The sequence below is a fragment of the Chrysochloris asiatica genome, unplaced genomic scaffold (genome assembly GCF_000296735.1).
Source record: "Chrysochloris asiatica unplaced genomic scaffold, ChrAsi1.0 scaffold00546, whole genome shotgun sequence".
NCBI lineage: Eukaryota > Metazoa > Chordata > Mammalia > Afrosoricida > Chrysochloridae > Chrysochloris > Chrysochloris asiatica.
The window spans coordinates 372,413-389,718 of record NW_006409064.1 but is presented as its reverse complement, the minus strand read 5'-3'; the positions used below and the strand labels follow the sequence as shown (position 1 = coordinate 389,718).

Genomic DNA, 17,306 nt, shown 5'->3' with positions numbered 1-17,306 from the left:
CTCTTCTGCTTGAAGGTACTCTAGTCATTCCATGGGTGATGGTGATGCCAGTGAGACCCAGGGTGTTCAAGGACTCTTGACTTTGTTCTGAGGAAGGTGAACATGATCAAGAAGCAGCTGCATCCACAGGGTTGCAACAGCCAGGGCTACCACCTTGCTGCTGGTACCACAGGCAAGGACCCCAACGCCATCATCTGTGTCCCTTCCCCACCATGCACCCTTTCCTCCTCCACCTGGATATACACAAAGTGTTGATAAAGCTGTTGGCACAAACCCTGCCTGGACCACTGCACACTTAGCAAGTCTAACCTGCTGTATGCAGGGGACACAGCTCTCAGGCTTTGTCTGGCAGGCTCCCATAAGGCTTTAATATAATAGACTTCCAGTGATTTAATTGTAGATTGTACAGGGACTGCCTGGATATAATCGTGTTCGCACAACATCTGATTTCCATGATGTCCTATTTCACAGAACATGTAGTGGATGTTCAGCAACACATGTCTGAATATGACTGTATTTGCAGTCCACACAGACATATATTACATAAAGTGTGGCTCTGTGCTTAATATGTCAGACTGCAAAGTTGTTTGAACTGCAAGGGAGGCAGTTCAAGCCCACCAGCTGCTCCTCAGAAACCCTTTACAGAATTGCTATGGGTCAGAACTGACCCGACAGCACACAACAACAACAACATATGTACACAGTTACATATTTTTCCTTACACACACACACACACACACACACACATACACACATATATATAAACATATCTACCCTATGTAACCACACACATATTTTATGATTATTATTACAAAAATGTATGTGTCATAATGTTTCCCAAAGTGGACCCTCTTCTTGTGTACGTATTTACTTTGCCCAAGTTGTGCAACTTCATTCACATTCAATATTGCCTCTGAGCTAGTTGACTTTTAGAAGATGTCTGAAGACTGATGTGTCAGATGACTTTAAATGAACCCATGGCTATTTTATTTCTGTTAGTTATTGGTTATAATGTATTTGTGCTAAATACGGATTTGCCTCCTTGATTGAAGAAGCAAAAATCATGACATACTCAAGTATTCTTCTTAATTCATGTGAGTTAGCATTTGGTTCAGCAATTAAGCAACCATGACCCTAAATAAACTGCTAAATATAAGAGTATAATATATTTTTGCTGACATTAATATATGATAACCTAAGGAAATCCTACAGATAACCAAAGCTAAGTATTATCTATTTACCCAGTACATAGGTAGCATAGCATATTTGTATACTTGATTTTATATAAGAACATGGTTAAATATATATCAAATCAATTATACAACTTATTACACCAAACCAATCCAACATGAAGGTTCTATGGCTAGTGCCCAACTTGTTCAAGTTTCTTTCATACAACCACCTTCTACCTACTACCCACTTACTTCTACTGAGAATCCTGGTTGGCACTGTAAGATAAGCACTGGACTTCTAATTGAGAGATCGTAAGTTCAAATGCACCAGGTGTTCCTTGAAAACTCTATACAGAGTCAATATGAGTCATAATCCACTTGACGGCACATAACAACAACAAATACATATTACAATGCACTTTACCATTTATATTTCTTTTATTCAAGTTTCCACCTTTGTTTCCAACTTTATTCATATTCTAAACAATTTAAGAAACAGTATCAAATCAAATCCAGTCTTTCTCACTGACAACTTATTTATACATCAGAATAATTCTCTGAATTTCTTTATTTACAACTTCCTTCTGACCACTCTGGTCAAGGCCCTCTTCACTTCCTTGTTCCTCAAAGTATAAATGAGTGGATTGAGTACAGGCGTGACCACAGTGTACATGATGGCAATGATTCGGTCCTGGTCCATGGAGCTGCCTGAGGCAGGACGAGTATAGGTGAAGATAACAGGACCATAGAAAAGAATAACCACCATGAAGTGGGAGGCACATGTGGACAGTGCTTTGTGAAGCATTCTGCAAGACCGTGTCTTGAAGAGAAGATAGGTGATTATGTAGAAATAGGAGAGAAGTGTGAGAAAGAAAGGGCCCACAGCAATGGTCCCTGTGACAGTATTGAGGAGCCACTGGTTGAGCTCAGTGTTCCCACAAGCCAACTCCAGCAATGGCTTAATATCACACAAGAAGTGATGGATATGGTTGGAACCACAGAAGTTCAATTTGGAAGTCATTATGGAGTGCATCAGGGCATAGAAAAATCCAATGACCCAGACTGTGCTGGCCATCAGTATACAGGTCTGATGATTCATGATAACAGTGTAACGAAGTGGTTTACAGATAGCCACAAAACGGTCAACGGCCATCACGGACAACAACATGGTCTCTGTGCTGCCAAGGAAGTGAAAGAAATGAAGTTGGCTTATGCAGGCCACAAAAGAAATTGCTTTGTTTGTAGAGAGGAGATTTTCCAGGATCTTTGGCAGTGTCACTGTGGAGTAGCACATATCTAGGCATGATAGGTTTCCCAGGAAGAAATACATAGGTGAATGGAGTTTTGGATCAGAGATGACAATCATCAGGATAGCTCCATTCCCAGCCACATTGACAAGATAGATGGTGAAGAAAACCACAAAGAGAAGAGGCCACAGTTCCTGGTTTTCTGTCACTCCCAGAAGGATAAATTCAGGGACTGAGGTTTGATTCAGCATCACTTAAAAGCAAAGACAAAATCATATATCAACCATTATTTTCAATGAGAATTTGCTGCCAAGACAAAAATATTCTGAGGGAGCACATAATTGTTTACATTATCCCTACCTCAGAGTTTTACAGAATGCTGGCTAATAAGAATGCTAGATATTAAGGCTGTTATGGACTATGACTTAGTCAATCTTAAAAATCTTTTAATTTAGGTCCATTAATAGTGTTTCTTTTCTCTAGGAGATACAGAGCATGTTACAACCTGGCTTGTTGAAAGAAAAGAAGACTTAAAATACTTACTGATGATGATCAAAAACTGCAGTATTCAATATGACTTGCACCTCGAAGCAAAGAAAACAAAAATCCTCACCGCTAGGCCAATAAACGACATCCATATAAATGGAGAAAAGATTGAAGTTGTCAAAGACTTCATTTTTCTTGGATCAACCCTCAACACTCATGTAAGCTGCAGTCAAGAAATCAAATGATGTGTTGGGCAAAATTGCTACGCAAGACCTTATAAAAATTTTGAAGAGCAAAGATGTCGCTTTTTGGACTAAGGTGCATCTGACCCAAGCTAGGGTAATGTTAATGACCCCAGACACATGTGAAAATTGGATAGTGAATAAGGAAGACCTTAGAAAAATTGATGCATTTGGTTTATGGTGTTAGAGGAGATACTGAAAGTATCATTATCTGCCCAAAGAACGAATAGATCTATGTTGGAAGAAGTATAGCCAGAGTGCTCTTTGGAAGCTAGAATAGCCAGACTTTGTCTCTCATACTTAGGACATATCGTTAGGAGGGACCAGTCCCTGGAGAAGGATATCATGTTTGGTAAATTGGAGGGTCTGAAAAAAAGAGGAAGACACACAGCAAGATGGATTGGCACAGTGACAGCATCAATAGGCTCAATCATAGCAATGACTGTGAGGTTTGTGTAGGGCTGGGCAGTGTTTTATTCTGTTGTGCATAGGGTCACTATGAGTCGGTACCGACTCAATGACACCTAACAACAACAACATCTTTTTAAAGGATTCTGCATGTATCACTGTAGTATAAGCACTGTACTGCTAACCACAAGGTCAGTTGTTTAAAGCCACCAGTTATTCATCAGAGACTCAATACAGGGTTGCTCTACATCAGAAGCGTGACATCACTTTACTTGACCACATTTATATCTCTAAACCTAAAGGGCAGCCACCTGAAAGAGTTTTTACTTAGTAAAATAGACAGAAATGAACTCATTACAACCACAAGTCTTTAAAGAAACAACAAAAACAGTCCTTTAAAATAGTAGTAAATGCATTTGTTCATCTTAGAATGTACATGGGGTTTGATCCTATTTGGAAGTGTATCCATGAAAGCTTACCACAGTCTTTGCTGGGATAGAAAAGTTGTTGTTGATATCGTTAGGAGCCGTCAAGTTGGGTCTGCCTTAGCAATCCTACGCACAACAGAAGGAAACACTGCTGGATTCTGTGTGAACCTCACATTTGTTGCTATGTTTGAACCTATTTTTGCTGCCACTGTGCCAATCCATATTGTTGGAAGTCTCCCTCTTTTTTGCTGACCTTCAACTTTACTAAGCATGATGTCCTTCTCCAGGGAATGCTCCTTCCAGATAACATGTCCAAAGTATGAGCAACAAACTCTGGCTATCTTGGCTAATAAGGAACATTCTGGTTGTAATTCTGCCAACACAGGTTTGTTTGTTCTTCTAGCAGTCTATGGTACTATCCATATTTTTTTCCAACACCATGGTTCAAATGCATAAATACTTCTATGGTCTTCCTTATTCATTGTCCAACTTTCACATGCATATGAGACTATTGAACACTGAGACAGGCATACCTTAGTCCTCAAACTAACAGCTTTGCTGGTAAATTAGGCTACACTAATCAGATATTATTAGGAAAAGATGTATTTAAAGTTTCACCACTGCTGCACTTTCTTGAGCTGAAGTCCATTGGATGACAAATGGTTTATTGGGTTTTGTTTTGTATCCACTGATCAGTTTAGGTTATTACTATAACATGAGCCTTAATATTTTCACAAAATAGGATCCCCACATTGTTGTTGTTGGTAAGTACCGTGGAGTCAGCTCCGACTCATAGTGACCCTGCACAGGGTTTCCTAGGCTGTAAATCTTTACAGGAACAAAACCGTCTCATCTTTCTCCTGTGGAACCGCTGATAGTTTCGAACTGCTGACTTTGCGGTTCTCAGCCTGATTCATAACCACTATGCTACCAGACTCTTTAGTAATGGTTTAAGTCTTCTATTTTTCTACTTGATCAAGAATATTTTGCCTTTATCAAATTCTGAGTCTCTTGATAAGTAATGTTCTTCCTCCAATAGGCTCTAGTATTTCCCCCTTTACCACTCAATACTGAGCTTTTCTTGAAGTTTCTATTACTTCATCCTGCTTTGAATCTTCTTTTCCCCTGTGTTCAAATTTCTTAAGTCCTATTTTTATTTGGTCTGCAATAACATTACTTCAGGTATTAAGGAATAGTCCACCTCAAGTGAAAATCAACTTCTTTTCCTCTAGTTCCATTAATCTGACACTGACAGCCACACTGCCCTTTTCACCTCAGAAGTCTGTCTGCTACATCATGAGCTCTCCAAAGTTCTTAGAAAACTCTAGTGCTTCTCTTTCAAAACATGTTTTCTTGGTTTTACCTTTCTATCAAATACAATTCCTGTTTCCTACTAAAGGAATATATTAATTTTCATTTCATTTGCACATTTGAAATATTCATATTTACATCAGTGAATGGTAAAGTCTTGAAGAATTATTAGTCAATTCATTAAATATGGTTTAGTTTTTGATTAAGTTCAGACATTTTACTGCAAGACTGTAAAGTTTTTTAACCTTCTTCACTCCATTATTTGAAAAGTACCTGACATTATCTATTTAGGAACATTGACGAAAGCCGATGTGCTTTTATGAAACAGCTTCCTTTTTGTTCTTTTCATTTCCAGATTTAGTGGATTAGCTCTTACTCATTGGGAAGAAAGAAGTGAGGATATGAGGTATCTTATTGGGGTTGGAAGCACTGAGAAAAGACTAAGAAGTGTACGAAATCTGAAGAGATGCAGACATTGGGGTATTTCCTGTAAGAGGGGAATCATTCAAGGCTTGGGATATTACTAATAGAAGAAAAAAAATGATTAAAAGTGACTAGAGAAAAAATGTAATGAACGAGGGACTATGTCTCAGAAACCCCTGGTATTCTAGAGTTTCTATGTTGTAATTAAGTACAGGTAAGTGTGTTCAGACTCAGAGACCCCATGTAGTGTTTCCAAGGAGTGGCTGGTGAGTTTGCATTTCTAACCTTGCAGTTATTGCTTATTATATATAAACTGTTAGCAATTTTGAAAAGTTGTCTAATTTCTACTACAGTGCTATCAAAAGACTGGTTTAAAATAATTTAGAGTAGCATTTTTGGATGTCACTGTTGTTAAGGGCTTTCGGGTGGGTTCTCACTCATAGCGACCCTACATCTGGTTCCTAAGGAGCAGCTGTTGTGTTTGAACCACTGACCTTTTGCTTAATAGTTCAGTGCTTTATCCTAAAGCGCCACATCAGTACTCCATATATATTTTATGTATTTAAGAATTTTCTTTCTAAAATACAAACACACTTACAAAATTCCTGTTTAAAATACAAATGACATGTCAAATTCTCAGACTCACAAAACAAATTATATCGAAAATCCATTGGGCGGACAAATTTTTTTGTAAGTTTTAAAGATGACATAAGACATCAATTTCCTCTGCAATAAAGAAATAATTTCTTTTACTGCAATTTTCATATTTAGAGATTTTTATTTGTTTTGGAGAATGTCGAAAGAATCAGGAATGTTGAGCTGAGACTGATAATGAAAAATTGGAAGTAAAAGACCTTTGTAAGCCACAACCACACTAAGAAGTCCCTCATTAAATAGAGCATTTGCTTGGACACTTATCTTTAATACTGGGAACCGAGCAGATCAATCACTGACAGGCAATATAGACAACTTCCCAGCCTGTCTCCTATTTCATTTTCTTACCTGATCATATTAGGATCGACAAGTAAGAAAAGTTTTCAGTGTCAACTCCCAGTGATTGTAAATAGAAAAACAATTGAAATGATCATTCATGTTGGGATTGCAATATAAACTCTTTATCTTCAAAATCCTCTTTCTCACTTTCTGAAGTTCTGCCTCTGTTTTTATGAGCTACAGATCTCTAGGCATGAAAATCCTGAGAGAGAGAGTCACTTGTGTGTTGAGAATTATTGTAAGACTAAACCAGATGCTTAACATACGGGAGCAATCTTGGAGGATTTCTATTGAGTTCCAATTAAAAAAAACAGTACTCTTTCTATTTTACTACTTACAGCTTTAATTTCAAAATCATGGACACCACCACCAGCCCCAATTGCTAAATATGTTTCCTTAATACAATTTCCTAGGACAGAGGTATGGATTTGCTTTCTCATCTTGGATGCCTTGGAAAATACTTTTGGGTTTCAAGTGTAAAGAAAATTGGCGATGAGAATTAAGTAGTGGGAAATATTCACACCCCATTAATCAGAGCAGAAAGATGACCATCTCAATAGTCTATGTGCTTTTGACTGTGATATGTATTGCCAAATTAATATTTTTTTATTTTATGCTGAATATATAAATTGTTTCTGTTGTTTTGTACAGTCAAGTTGCTTCTGACTCACAGTGACCCTGTCTAGAGTTTCCTAGGCTATAAATATAGATGGGAACAGAAAATCTCATCTTTATCCCACATCAGTTGAATAGAAAAATGAAACTTCATATCAATTAGACATTAAATGGAAATGCTGTTTAGTTTAAGGATGACATGATGTGATAGTTGTAGACTCTAATACACCATCTAGACAAGTTTTAGCTTAACAATTCAGATTAGGATTGCTATGTCCTTAGACCACATGGTTGAATTAAATACTTCGCAAGGTTCTTATCCAGGGGTGGCCATGAAGTGTATGTAACACCCAGTTTAGTAAACTACTTGTCCCTGAATGGCACAGACAGTTAAGAGCCCAACTACCCTAACAGTTGTCAGTCCAAACCTACTGAGAAGGCCCTAGGAAGAAAGGCCTGGTGAGCTATTCCTGACTGTTCAGAGCCTTGAAAACACTCTAGAGTAGAGTACCTTCAGTGGAATCCATGGGATGGCAACTGGTTTGGTTTAGTTTTATTGTCAAATAATTTATTTAACATATATCATTGTATCCCCTTAGTTATGGACTCCTGGTGTGGGGTTGTAGGATCAGCACTGGACTGTGAACCACAAGGTCAGCAGTTCAAGCCCACTAGTAGTTCCTTGGGAACCCTGTCCTGGGACTCTATGAGTCAGAACCAACTCGATGGTACTTATCAACAACAAAAATGGTCTAATTGAACTATCACATGTGTCCTGGTGTGGTGCTGTAAGATAAGCATTGGACTGCCAGCTATAAGGTTGGTGGTTCAGACTCACTAGCTGCTCTTTGGCAACGCTAAACAGGGTTGCTATGAGTGAGAACAGACTTGACAGCAATTAACAACAACAACAACAACAATAACAACAACAAAATTCTGTATAAAATAGCTTCCTGGGCACTATAATGAACTTGTGGTGTGGCATTATGGGCTAATGTGCAGGACTACAAGGTTGGTTTGAACAGAAAGGTCAGCAGTTGAAGTTCACCAGCCACTCCTCAGGTAATATAATTAGAGCATAAATGATTCTTTAAATTACTTTAATAATTTCCAAATAATTTGCTGATGTTAGTGAATATCCTGTGCCATCCTTTGACCCTTATGATGGTCAAGGTATGACTTAAGACCATGTGACCCTGCAGCTCAGTTTCCATTAGTGAAACCTCTGAGCTCTTCCCTGGAGGGCAAGACTGCCCCTCCCTGAGCTGGCTAGGGGTGTCATAATCTACTTTCACAGATACCCTGCCTGAGGACAAAGCTTTCTATATTTGTAATTAGTGGCCTGGAAGAACCCAAAGGGAAGCTGAATTTATGTCAAGACTCAAAGTGGACTTAGAACTCTCCATGTAAATTTCAATAAAATTCACGTGTTGTTCTTAAGTGCTGTCAATTCGGTTCCGACTCACATCAATCCTGTATAGTGTTTCTGAGGAGTGGCTTGTAATCTTGAACCACTGACTTTGCGGTTCAAACTGACTTTGTAGTCCTGCACATTAACCCACAGCACCACACCACAACTCAAATGCCCATCTTCTCAAATTCTTGAAGTGTTGTATCATTTTTATAGGAAGCCTGCTCTATATGAAACAACAGTTTTTAGATGGATCAAACATTTTAATGAAGGTTGTTGTTGTTGTTAGGTACCATTGAGTCAATTCCGACCCATAGCGACCCTGTATAGGGTTTCTGAGGAGCAGCTGGTGAGCTTGAACCACTGACCTTGCAGTTCAAATGGCTTTGCAGTCTGGTGAATTAACCCACAGCGCCACACCAGGACTCAAATATAAACCATGAGAGGGAAGACCATCAATTGGAAGAATTAAGAAATTGTAGCTGAAATCCAGAAACTGGTGAAAGAAATCTGTAGAATTAGCATTTGATGCACTCGCTATTGAAGTTGAAATCTCTAATCAGAACCCAGAGGTACTCAACTTTACCTAGAGTCCTCTGCTTGAATGTGCTCTTCTCTTTCCATGGGTGATGGTGGTGCTAGTGAGGCTAAGAGTGTTCCTTGGCTCTTGGCTTTGGGCTAAGGAAGTTGAACATGATTAGTAAGCAACTGCATCAACCAGGTAACAGCAGCCAGTGTCACACCTGCCAGCCCTGTTGCTGGTACCATATACAAGGTACCCAAGGCCATTTTTCTGTGTGTCTCACCCACCAGGCACCCTATGCTCCTGCACCTGGATGTGCACAAAGTATCGATACAGTTGTTGGCACAGCCCCTGCCTGGACCAGTGCACACATGGCAAGTCTAGACTGTTGTAATCAGGGAACACAGCTCTCAGGATTTGCCTGGCAAGCTCCCATAAGGCTTTAATATAGTAGACTTCCAGTGATTTAACTGCAGATTGTACAGGGATTGCCTGGACATAATAGTGTTCGCATAACATCCAAACTGCATGATTTCCTATTTCACAGAACACATAGTGGATGTTCAGCAATGCATGTCTGTATATTACTGTATATATAGTCCACACATGCATATATATAACATAAGGTGTGGCTCTGTTGGTTAGTTTGCAGACTGCAAAGCCATTTGAACTGCAAGGAGGGTAGTTCAAGCTGACCAGCTGCTCCTCAGAAACGCTATACAGGATCACTATGGTTCAGAATCAACTTAACGGCACTTAACAACAACAACAACAGTAACATATGTGCATAATTACACTGTATATCTTTCCTTACATATATGTTTACATATCTACCCTATGTAATCACACACATATTTTATGATTATTATTACAAAACTATTGGTGTCATAATGCTTTCCAAAGTGGAACTACTTTCTTGTGTACGTATTGACCTAGCCCAAACTGTGCACACTTCATATACATTCAATATTGCCTCTGTTCTAGTTTACTTTTAGAAGATGTCTTAGGACTGGTGTCATATGACTTTAGACAAATCTTGCTGTTTATGCATTCTATTTCATTTTTGACAATTTCCAATTTTCCTAGATTTATCCTTCGTACAGTCCATGTTCCTATTAAGAAGGGATGTTTACAGCTATTTCTCTTTTTATTTTGAGTTGTGTCCCATTAACAAATGAAGGTCCTGAGGGCTTTACTCCCACGGGCTTTACTCCAGTAGCGTCATCACGGTCAACTCTACTTTGAGGAGGCAACTCTTTCCCAGTCACATTTTGAGTGCCTTCCAACCTGAGGGTCATGTTTTCCAGCACTAGATCTAACAGTGTTTCTCTGCTATTCATAGGGTTTTTAGTGACTAAATATTCAGAAATAGTTCGTCACTCCTTCTTCCTAGTCTGTCTTCATCTGGAAACTATCTGAAACCTGTCCACCATGGGTGACTCTAGTGTTATTTAAAATACCTGTGGTATAGCTTCCAGAATCACAGCAACTCAGAAGCCACCACAGTACAACAAGCTGACAGACAGGTGGTGGAATTGCTCTTCTAGCTGACTGATACTGAGAGATTTATCTTCATGCTAAATAATCTGAGCTTCCATTGATTCAAATCTGCTCCTTTGCCCTTTCAATATATTGTTTTTGTTTTTTTTTAATCTTAGTATTTATTTAGAAATTATTTAGAAATCTGGATTTCTATTTGCAGGGTTTTTATTGTCTCCAATTCTTTATCTAATTTATTTGATTGTTCCAAATAATTCACCCTTGTTTTTCTTGAATATATTGTCAGTACTTTGGAAGAACCTTTGGCTATTTTATTTCTTTTTGTTACTGATTTAAAAAAATAATGTATTTGTGCTAATTACTGATTTGCCTCCTTGTTTGAAGATAAAAAAAATTCATGACATACTTAAGAATTTTTCTTAATTCACGTGAGGTAGCATTTGGTTCACAGATAAAGCAATCATAATCCTACAAAGTCTGCAAAATATAAGAGTATAGTATATTTTTGCTGACATTGAAATGTGATAACATACAGATAAACAAACCTAAATATTATCTCTATACCCAGTATGGAGGTAAAACAGCATATTTATATACTTGATTTTATACAAGAACATAGTGAAATATGTATCAAATCAATTATATCAACTAATATCCCCCAAAGCAATCCAACATGAAGGTTCTATGGTTGATGCCCAACATATTCACATTTCTTTTATACTACCGACCTACTACTACTAGGATTCCTGGTGTAACACTGTAGGATAATTACTGGACTTTTAATAGAAAGATTGGCAGTTGAAATCCACCAGCTGGCCCTCAAAAACCATATACAGGGTCAATATGAGTCGAAATTGACTTGATGGCACTTAACAACAACAACTACCTAGTACACTGGACTTTACCATTTATATTTCTTTTATTCAGTTTCAACCTTCATTTCCAATTTTATACATATTCTAAACAATTTAAGAGACAGTATAAAACCAAATCCCATCATTCTCATTGACAGCTTATTTATACCTTAGAAGAATTCTCTAGATCCCTTTATTTATAACTTCCTTCTGACCACTCTGGTCAAGGCCCTCTTCACTTCCTTGTTCCTCAAAGTATAGATGAGTGGATTGAGTACAGGAGTGACCACAGTGTACAGGATGGCAATAATTAAGTCCTGGTCCATGGAGCTGCCTGAGGCAGGACGAGTATAGGTGAAGATGACAGGAGCATAGGAAAGAATAACTACTGAGAAGTGTGAGGCACATGTGGACAGTGCTTTGTGAAGCATGCTGCAAGAATATGTCTTGAAGAAGAAGTACATGATAATACAGAAATAGGAGAGAAGTGTGAGGGAAAAGCTCCCATGGCTATGGTCCCGATGACAGTATTGAGGAGCCATCGGTTGAGCTCAATGTTCCCACAAGCTAACTTCAGCAATGGCTTAATATCACAGGAGAAGTGATGGATATGGTTGGAGCTACAGAAATTCAAGCAAGAAGCCATTATGGATTGTAACAAGGCAATGAAAAATCCAATGACCCAGATTGTGCTAGCCATCTGTATACAGTGCTGATGATTCATGATTACAGTGTAACGAAGTGGTTTGCAGATAGACACAAAGCGATCAAAGGCCATTACCTCCAACAACACAGCCTCTGTGCTGACAAGGAAGTGAAGGAAATGAAGCTGGCTTATGCAGGCCAGAAAAGAAATTGCTTTGTTTGTAGAGAAGAGATTTTCCAGCATCTTTGGCAGTGTCACTGTGGAGTAGCAAACGTCCAAACACGATAGGTTTCCCAGGAAGAAATACATAGGTGAATGGAATTTTGGATTAGAGATGACAGTCATCAGGATGGCTCCATTCCCAGCCACATTGACAAGATAGATGGTGAAGAAAACCACAAAGAGAAGAGACCACAGCTCCTGGTTTTCTGTCACTCCTAGGAGGATAAATTCAGTGACTGAGGTTTGATTCAACATCATATAAAAGCAAGGACAAAACCATATATCAACATTATGACTAATGAGAATTTGTTGCCAAGACAAAAATGTTCTAAGGAAATTAATTGTCCTACATGATTCCTACCTCAGAGTTTCACAGAATGTGGGCTATAAAACTGTTAAATATTAAGACTATTAAAATTGCTAGTAAAGTAGGCTATGTTGTTGTTAAGTGCTGTCAAGTCGGTTCCGACCCATAGCAACCCTGTACAGGGTTTCAGAGGCTGTAAATCTTTATGGGAGCAGAAAGCCTTATCTTTCTCCCGCAGAACAGCTGGTAGTTTCGGACTGCTGACCTTGCGGTTTGCAGCTCGATTCGTAACCACTATTCTACCAGAGCTCCTTATTACTCAGATATTATTAGGAAAAGATTTATTTAAACTTTCACCACTGTTATGTTTGCATTTTCTTGAGTTGGAATCCACTCGATGGCAAAGGTTTTTTTTTTTTTTTTGTATCTTCTGATCAGTTTGTGTTGTATTGTTAGGTGCCGCGGAGTCGATACCGACCCATAGCGACCCTGTACAGGGTTTCCAAGGCTGTAAATCTTGACAGGAGTAGAAAGCCTCATCTTCTCCCGCGAAGCGGCTGGTAGTTTCGAACTATTGACCTTAAGGTACACAGCCCGATTCATAACCACTACGCTACCAGAGCTGATCAGTTTAGGTTGTTACTATAATAGGACCCTTACTATATTTACAAAATAGGATCCCCAGATTACTTCTTTAGTAATGGTATAGGGCTTCTATTTTTCTACTTGATCTGTAATCTTTTTCCTTTATCAGATCCCGATTATCTGGGTAATTAATAGTCTTCCTCCAATAGGCTCAAGTGTTCGCCCTTGTACCACCCAATACTGACTTTCCTTGAAGTGTCTATGGCTTCATGCTGTTTGAAATTTTCTTTTCCCCTGTGCTCAATTTTCTTAAGTCCTTTTTTTTATTTTGTCTGCAATAACATTACTTCGGATCTTAAGAAATATTTCATCTCAAGTGAAAATCAACTTTTTCACCTCTAGTTCCATTAATCTGACACTATAGTCACACTGCTCTTTTCACCTCAGAAATCTGTCTGCTACATCATCAGCTCTCTTCAAAGTCCTTAGAAAATTTCAGTGTTTCTCATTCAGACATGTTTTCTTGTTTTTCCCTTTCTATCAAATACAATTCCTGTTTCCTACTAAAGAAATATATTAATTTTCATTTCAATTTGCAGATTAGAAATAATAGTAATTGTAAATAGTGAATTGAAAATAGTAAATAGTGCATTGTAAACTCTTATGGAATTATTAGTAAATTAATAAATTCATTAAATAAGGTTTAGTATTTGACTAAGTTCAGACTTTTTATTGAGAAACTGAGAAGCTTCTTAACTTTCTTCCCTCCATTATATGAAAAATACCTGACATTATCTTTTTTATGTACATTAACAAAAGTAGATGTACCTTTATGAAACAGCTTCCTTATTGTTCCTTTCTTTTTCATGTGTAGTGGATTAGTTCTTGCTCATTGGGAAGAAAGAAGTGAGGCTCTGAGGTACCTTATCGGATTGGGAAGCATTGAGGTAAGAATAAGAAGTGTAAGAAAATCTGAAGAGATGCAGACATTGGGGAGTTTCCTATGAAAGGGGAATCATTCAAGGCTTGAGCTATTACTGATAGAAGAAGAAAATGATTTGAAGTGACTAGAATAAAAAAGGGAATTAAGGAGGGAATGTATCTAAGAAACCACTGATATTCTAAACTCTCTATGTTGTAATTAAGTGCCATTGAGTGTGTTCAGACTCATAAAGACCCCATCATATATGGTTTTCAAGGAGCGGATGGTGGGTTTAAACCTCCAACCTTTCAGTTAGTGCTTATTATATTTATAACTGTTAGCAGTTTTAAAAAATGCCCAATTTCTACTATAGCTCTATGAAAAGGCTGATTTTAAATCATTCAGAGTATCATTTTTGGAGTTGTTGATGTTAAGGGCTGCCGGATGAGTTCTGCCTCATTGCAACACTATACAGGGTTTCTGAGGGCCAGCTGTTGGATTAGAACCACTGACTTTTTGGTTAGCAGACCAGTGCTTATTCTAAAGCACCACACCAGGACTCCATATATATATTATGTATTTAAAAACTTTTCTTTCTGAAATACAAGCTCACTTACAAAATTCATGTTTAAAATGCAAATAACATGTCAAATATTTTTGATTCTCAGACTCACAAAACAAATTATATAAAAAATCCATTGGGCAGACAAAGCTTTTTGTAAGTTTTAATGGTGATATAAGACATCAATTTCCTCTGCAATAAAGAAATAATTTCTTTTACTGCAATTTTCATATTTACTTTGAAGAATGTCCAAATAAACAGGAAGTTTGAACTGAGACTGATAATGAAAATATTGGAAGTAAAGTGCCTTCATAATCCACAATCACACTAAGGAGTCCCTCATTAAGTAGAGCATCTGCTTGGGCATTGATCTTTAATGCTAGGAACCGAGCAGATCAATCACTAGGAGACAGTTCCCAGCCTGTCTCCTATTTCATTTTTACCCGATCATGTTCAGATTCACAAGTAAGAAAAGTTTTCAGTTTCAGCTCCCAGTGATTGTAAATAGAAAAACAATTGAAATGATAATTCATGTTGGGATTGCAACATAAACTCTTTATCTTCAAAATCCTCTTTTCACTTTCTGAAGTTCTTCTCCGTTTTTGTGAGCTACAGATCTCTATGTAAGAAAATCCTGAGAGAGAGGGGTCCCTTGTGTGCTAAGAATTATTGTATTAATAAACCAGATGCTTAATATATGGGGCAATATTGGGGGATTTCTATCTTGAATTCCAATAATAAAAAATAATTACTCTTCCTATTTTACTACTTAGATCCTTAGTTTCAAATTCTTGGACACCACCACCAGGCCCAATTACCAACTATGTTTCCTTAATCAAATTTCCTAGAACAGAGGTATGGATTTGCTTTCTCATCTTGGATGCTTGGAAAATACTCTTGGGTTTCAAGTGTAAAGAGAATTGGTGATGAGAATTAAGTAGTGGGAATTATTCACATCTCATTCATCAGAACAGGAAGATTATTATCATTAATAATTTATGTACTTATGACTGTGATCCTGTATTATCAGATTAATAATTGTTAATTTTATGCTGAACATGTAAATTGTGTTTGTTGTGTGCCGCCAAGTTGCTTCAGACTCACAGTGAGACTGTCTAGGGTGTCTGAGATTGTAAATCTTGATGGGAACGGCAAACCTCATCTTTATCCACACCAGATGAATAGAAAAATCAAACTTCACATCAATTAGATATTAAATGTAAATGTTGTTTTATTTAAGGATGATTTTATGTAATAGTTTAAGGCTGTTATACACCCTCTAGACAAGATTCAGCTGAACAATAGAGTAGGATTGCTATATCCTTGGAACATATGGTAGAAGTAAATACTTCCCAAGCTTCTCATCCAGGATGGTGGTGAAGATTATGTAGTGCCCAGTGTAGTAAAATACTTGTCCTTGAGTGCAAAACAGTTAAGAGTGCAACTACCCTAACAGTTGCCATTCCAAACTTACTGAGAAGGACCTAGTAAGAAAGGTCTGGTGAGCTACTAAAGTGTAGTGCCTTGAAAACACTATACAGTACTGTGAGTTAGAATCGACTGGATGGCAACTGGTTTGGTTTAATTTTATAGTCAAATAAGTTATAAAATATATATCATTGTATCCTCTTACTTATGGACTCCTGGCATGGTGCTGTAGGATCAGGACTGTGAACCACGAGGTCTGCAGTTCAAACCCACCAGTAACTCTTCAGAAACCCTCTAAAGGGGCCTATGAGTCAGAAACAATTTGGCGGCTTTTACCAAAAACAAAAATCCTCGAAATGAACTATAACATAACCCTTTAAAAGAGTCGTGTTGTGGTGCTGTAGTATAAACATTGGATTGCCAGTTATAAGGTTGATGATTCAGACTCACTAGTTGCTCCTCTGCAATCCTATGAGTAGGAACCGTCTTGATGACACTTAACAACAACAACAAAATAGTGTATAAAATAGCTTTTTGCATACTATACTGGAGTTCTGGTATGGCACTATGGGTTAATGCGCTGGAATGCAAGGTCTGTTTGAAATGGAAGGTTGGCAGTTCAGGCTAACCAGCTGCTCCTCAGGTAATTTAATTAGAAGTATAAATGTTTCTTCAAATTACTTATATAATTTCCAAATAATGTGGTAAGCTCAGAGAGTATCCTGTGCCATCTTTTGACACTTACGATGGTCAAGGTATGACTTAAGACCATGTGACCCTACTCTTCAGTTTCCATTAAGGGAACACCTAAGCTAGTCCCTGAAGGGCAAGACTGCCTCTCCCTGGGCTGGTTTGTTGTTGTTAGGTGCCATCGAGTCAGAACTGACTCATAACTATCCTCTGCACAAAAGAACGAAATACTGCCCGTTCTTGGGCCAACGTCACAAGTGTTGCCACACTTGAGCCCATTGATGCGGCCACTTTGCCAATCCACCTCTCTGGAGGTCTTCCTTTTTCTCTC

General features: G+C 38.0%; 2 pseudogenes; both read right to left on the bottom strand.

Moving 5' to 3' along the window:
* Nucleotides 1-1,716: 1,716 nt before the first annotated feature.
* Nucleotides 1,717-2,670, bottom strand: LOC102824842 (annotated as a pseudogene).
* Nucleotides 2,671-11,810: 9,140 nt separating this feature from the next.
* LOC102824456 lies at nucleotides 11,811-12,736 on the bottom strand (annotated as a pseudogene).
* Between the last annotated feature and the right edge of the window lie 4,570 nt (nucleotides 12,737-17,306).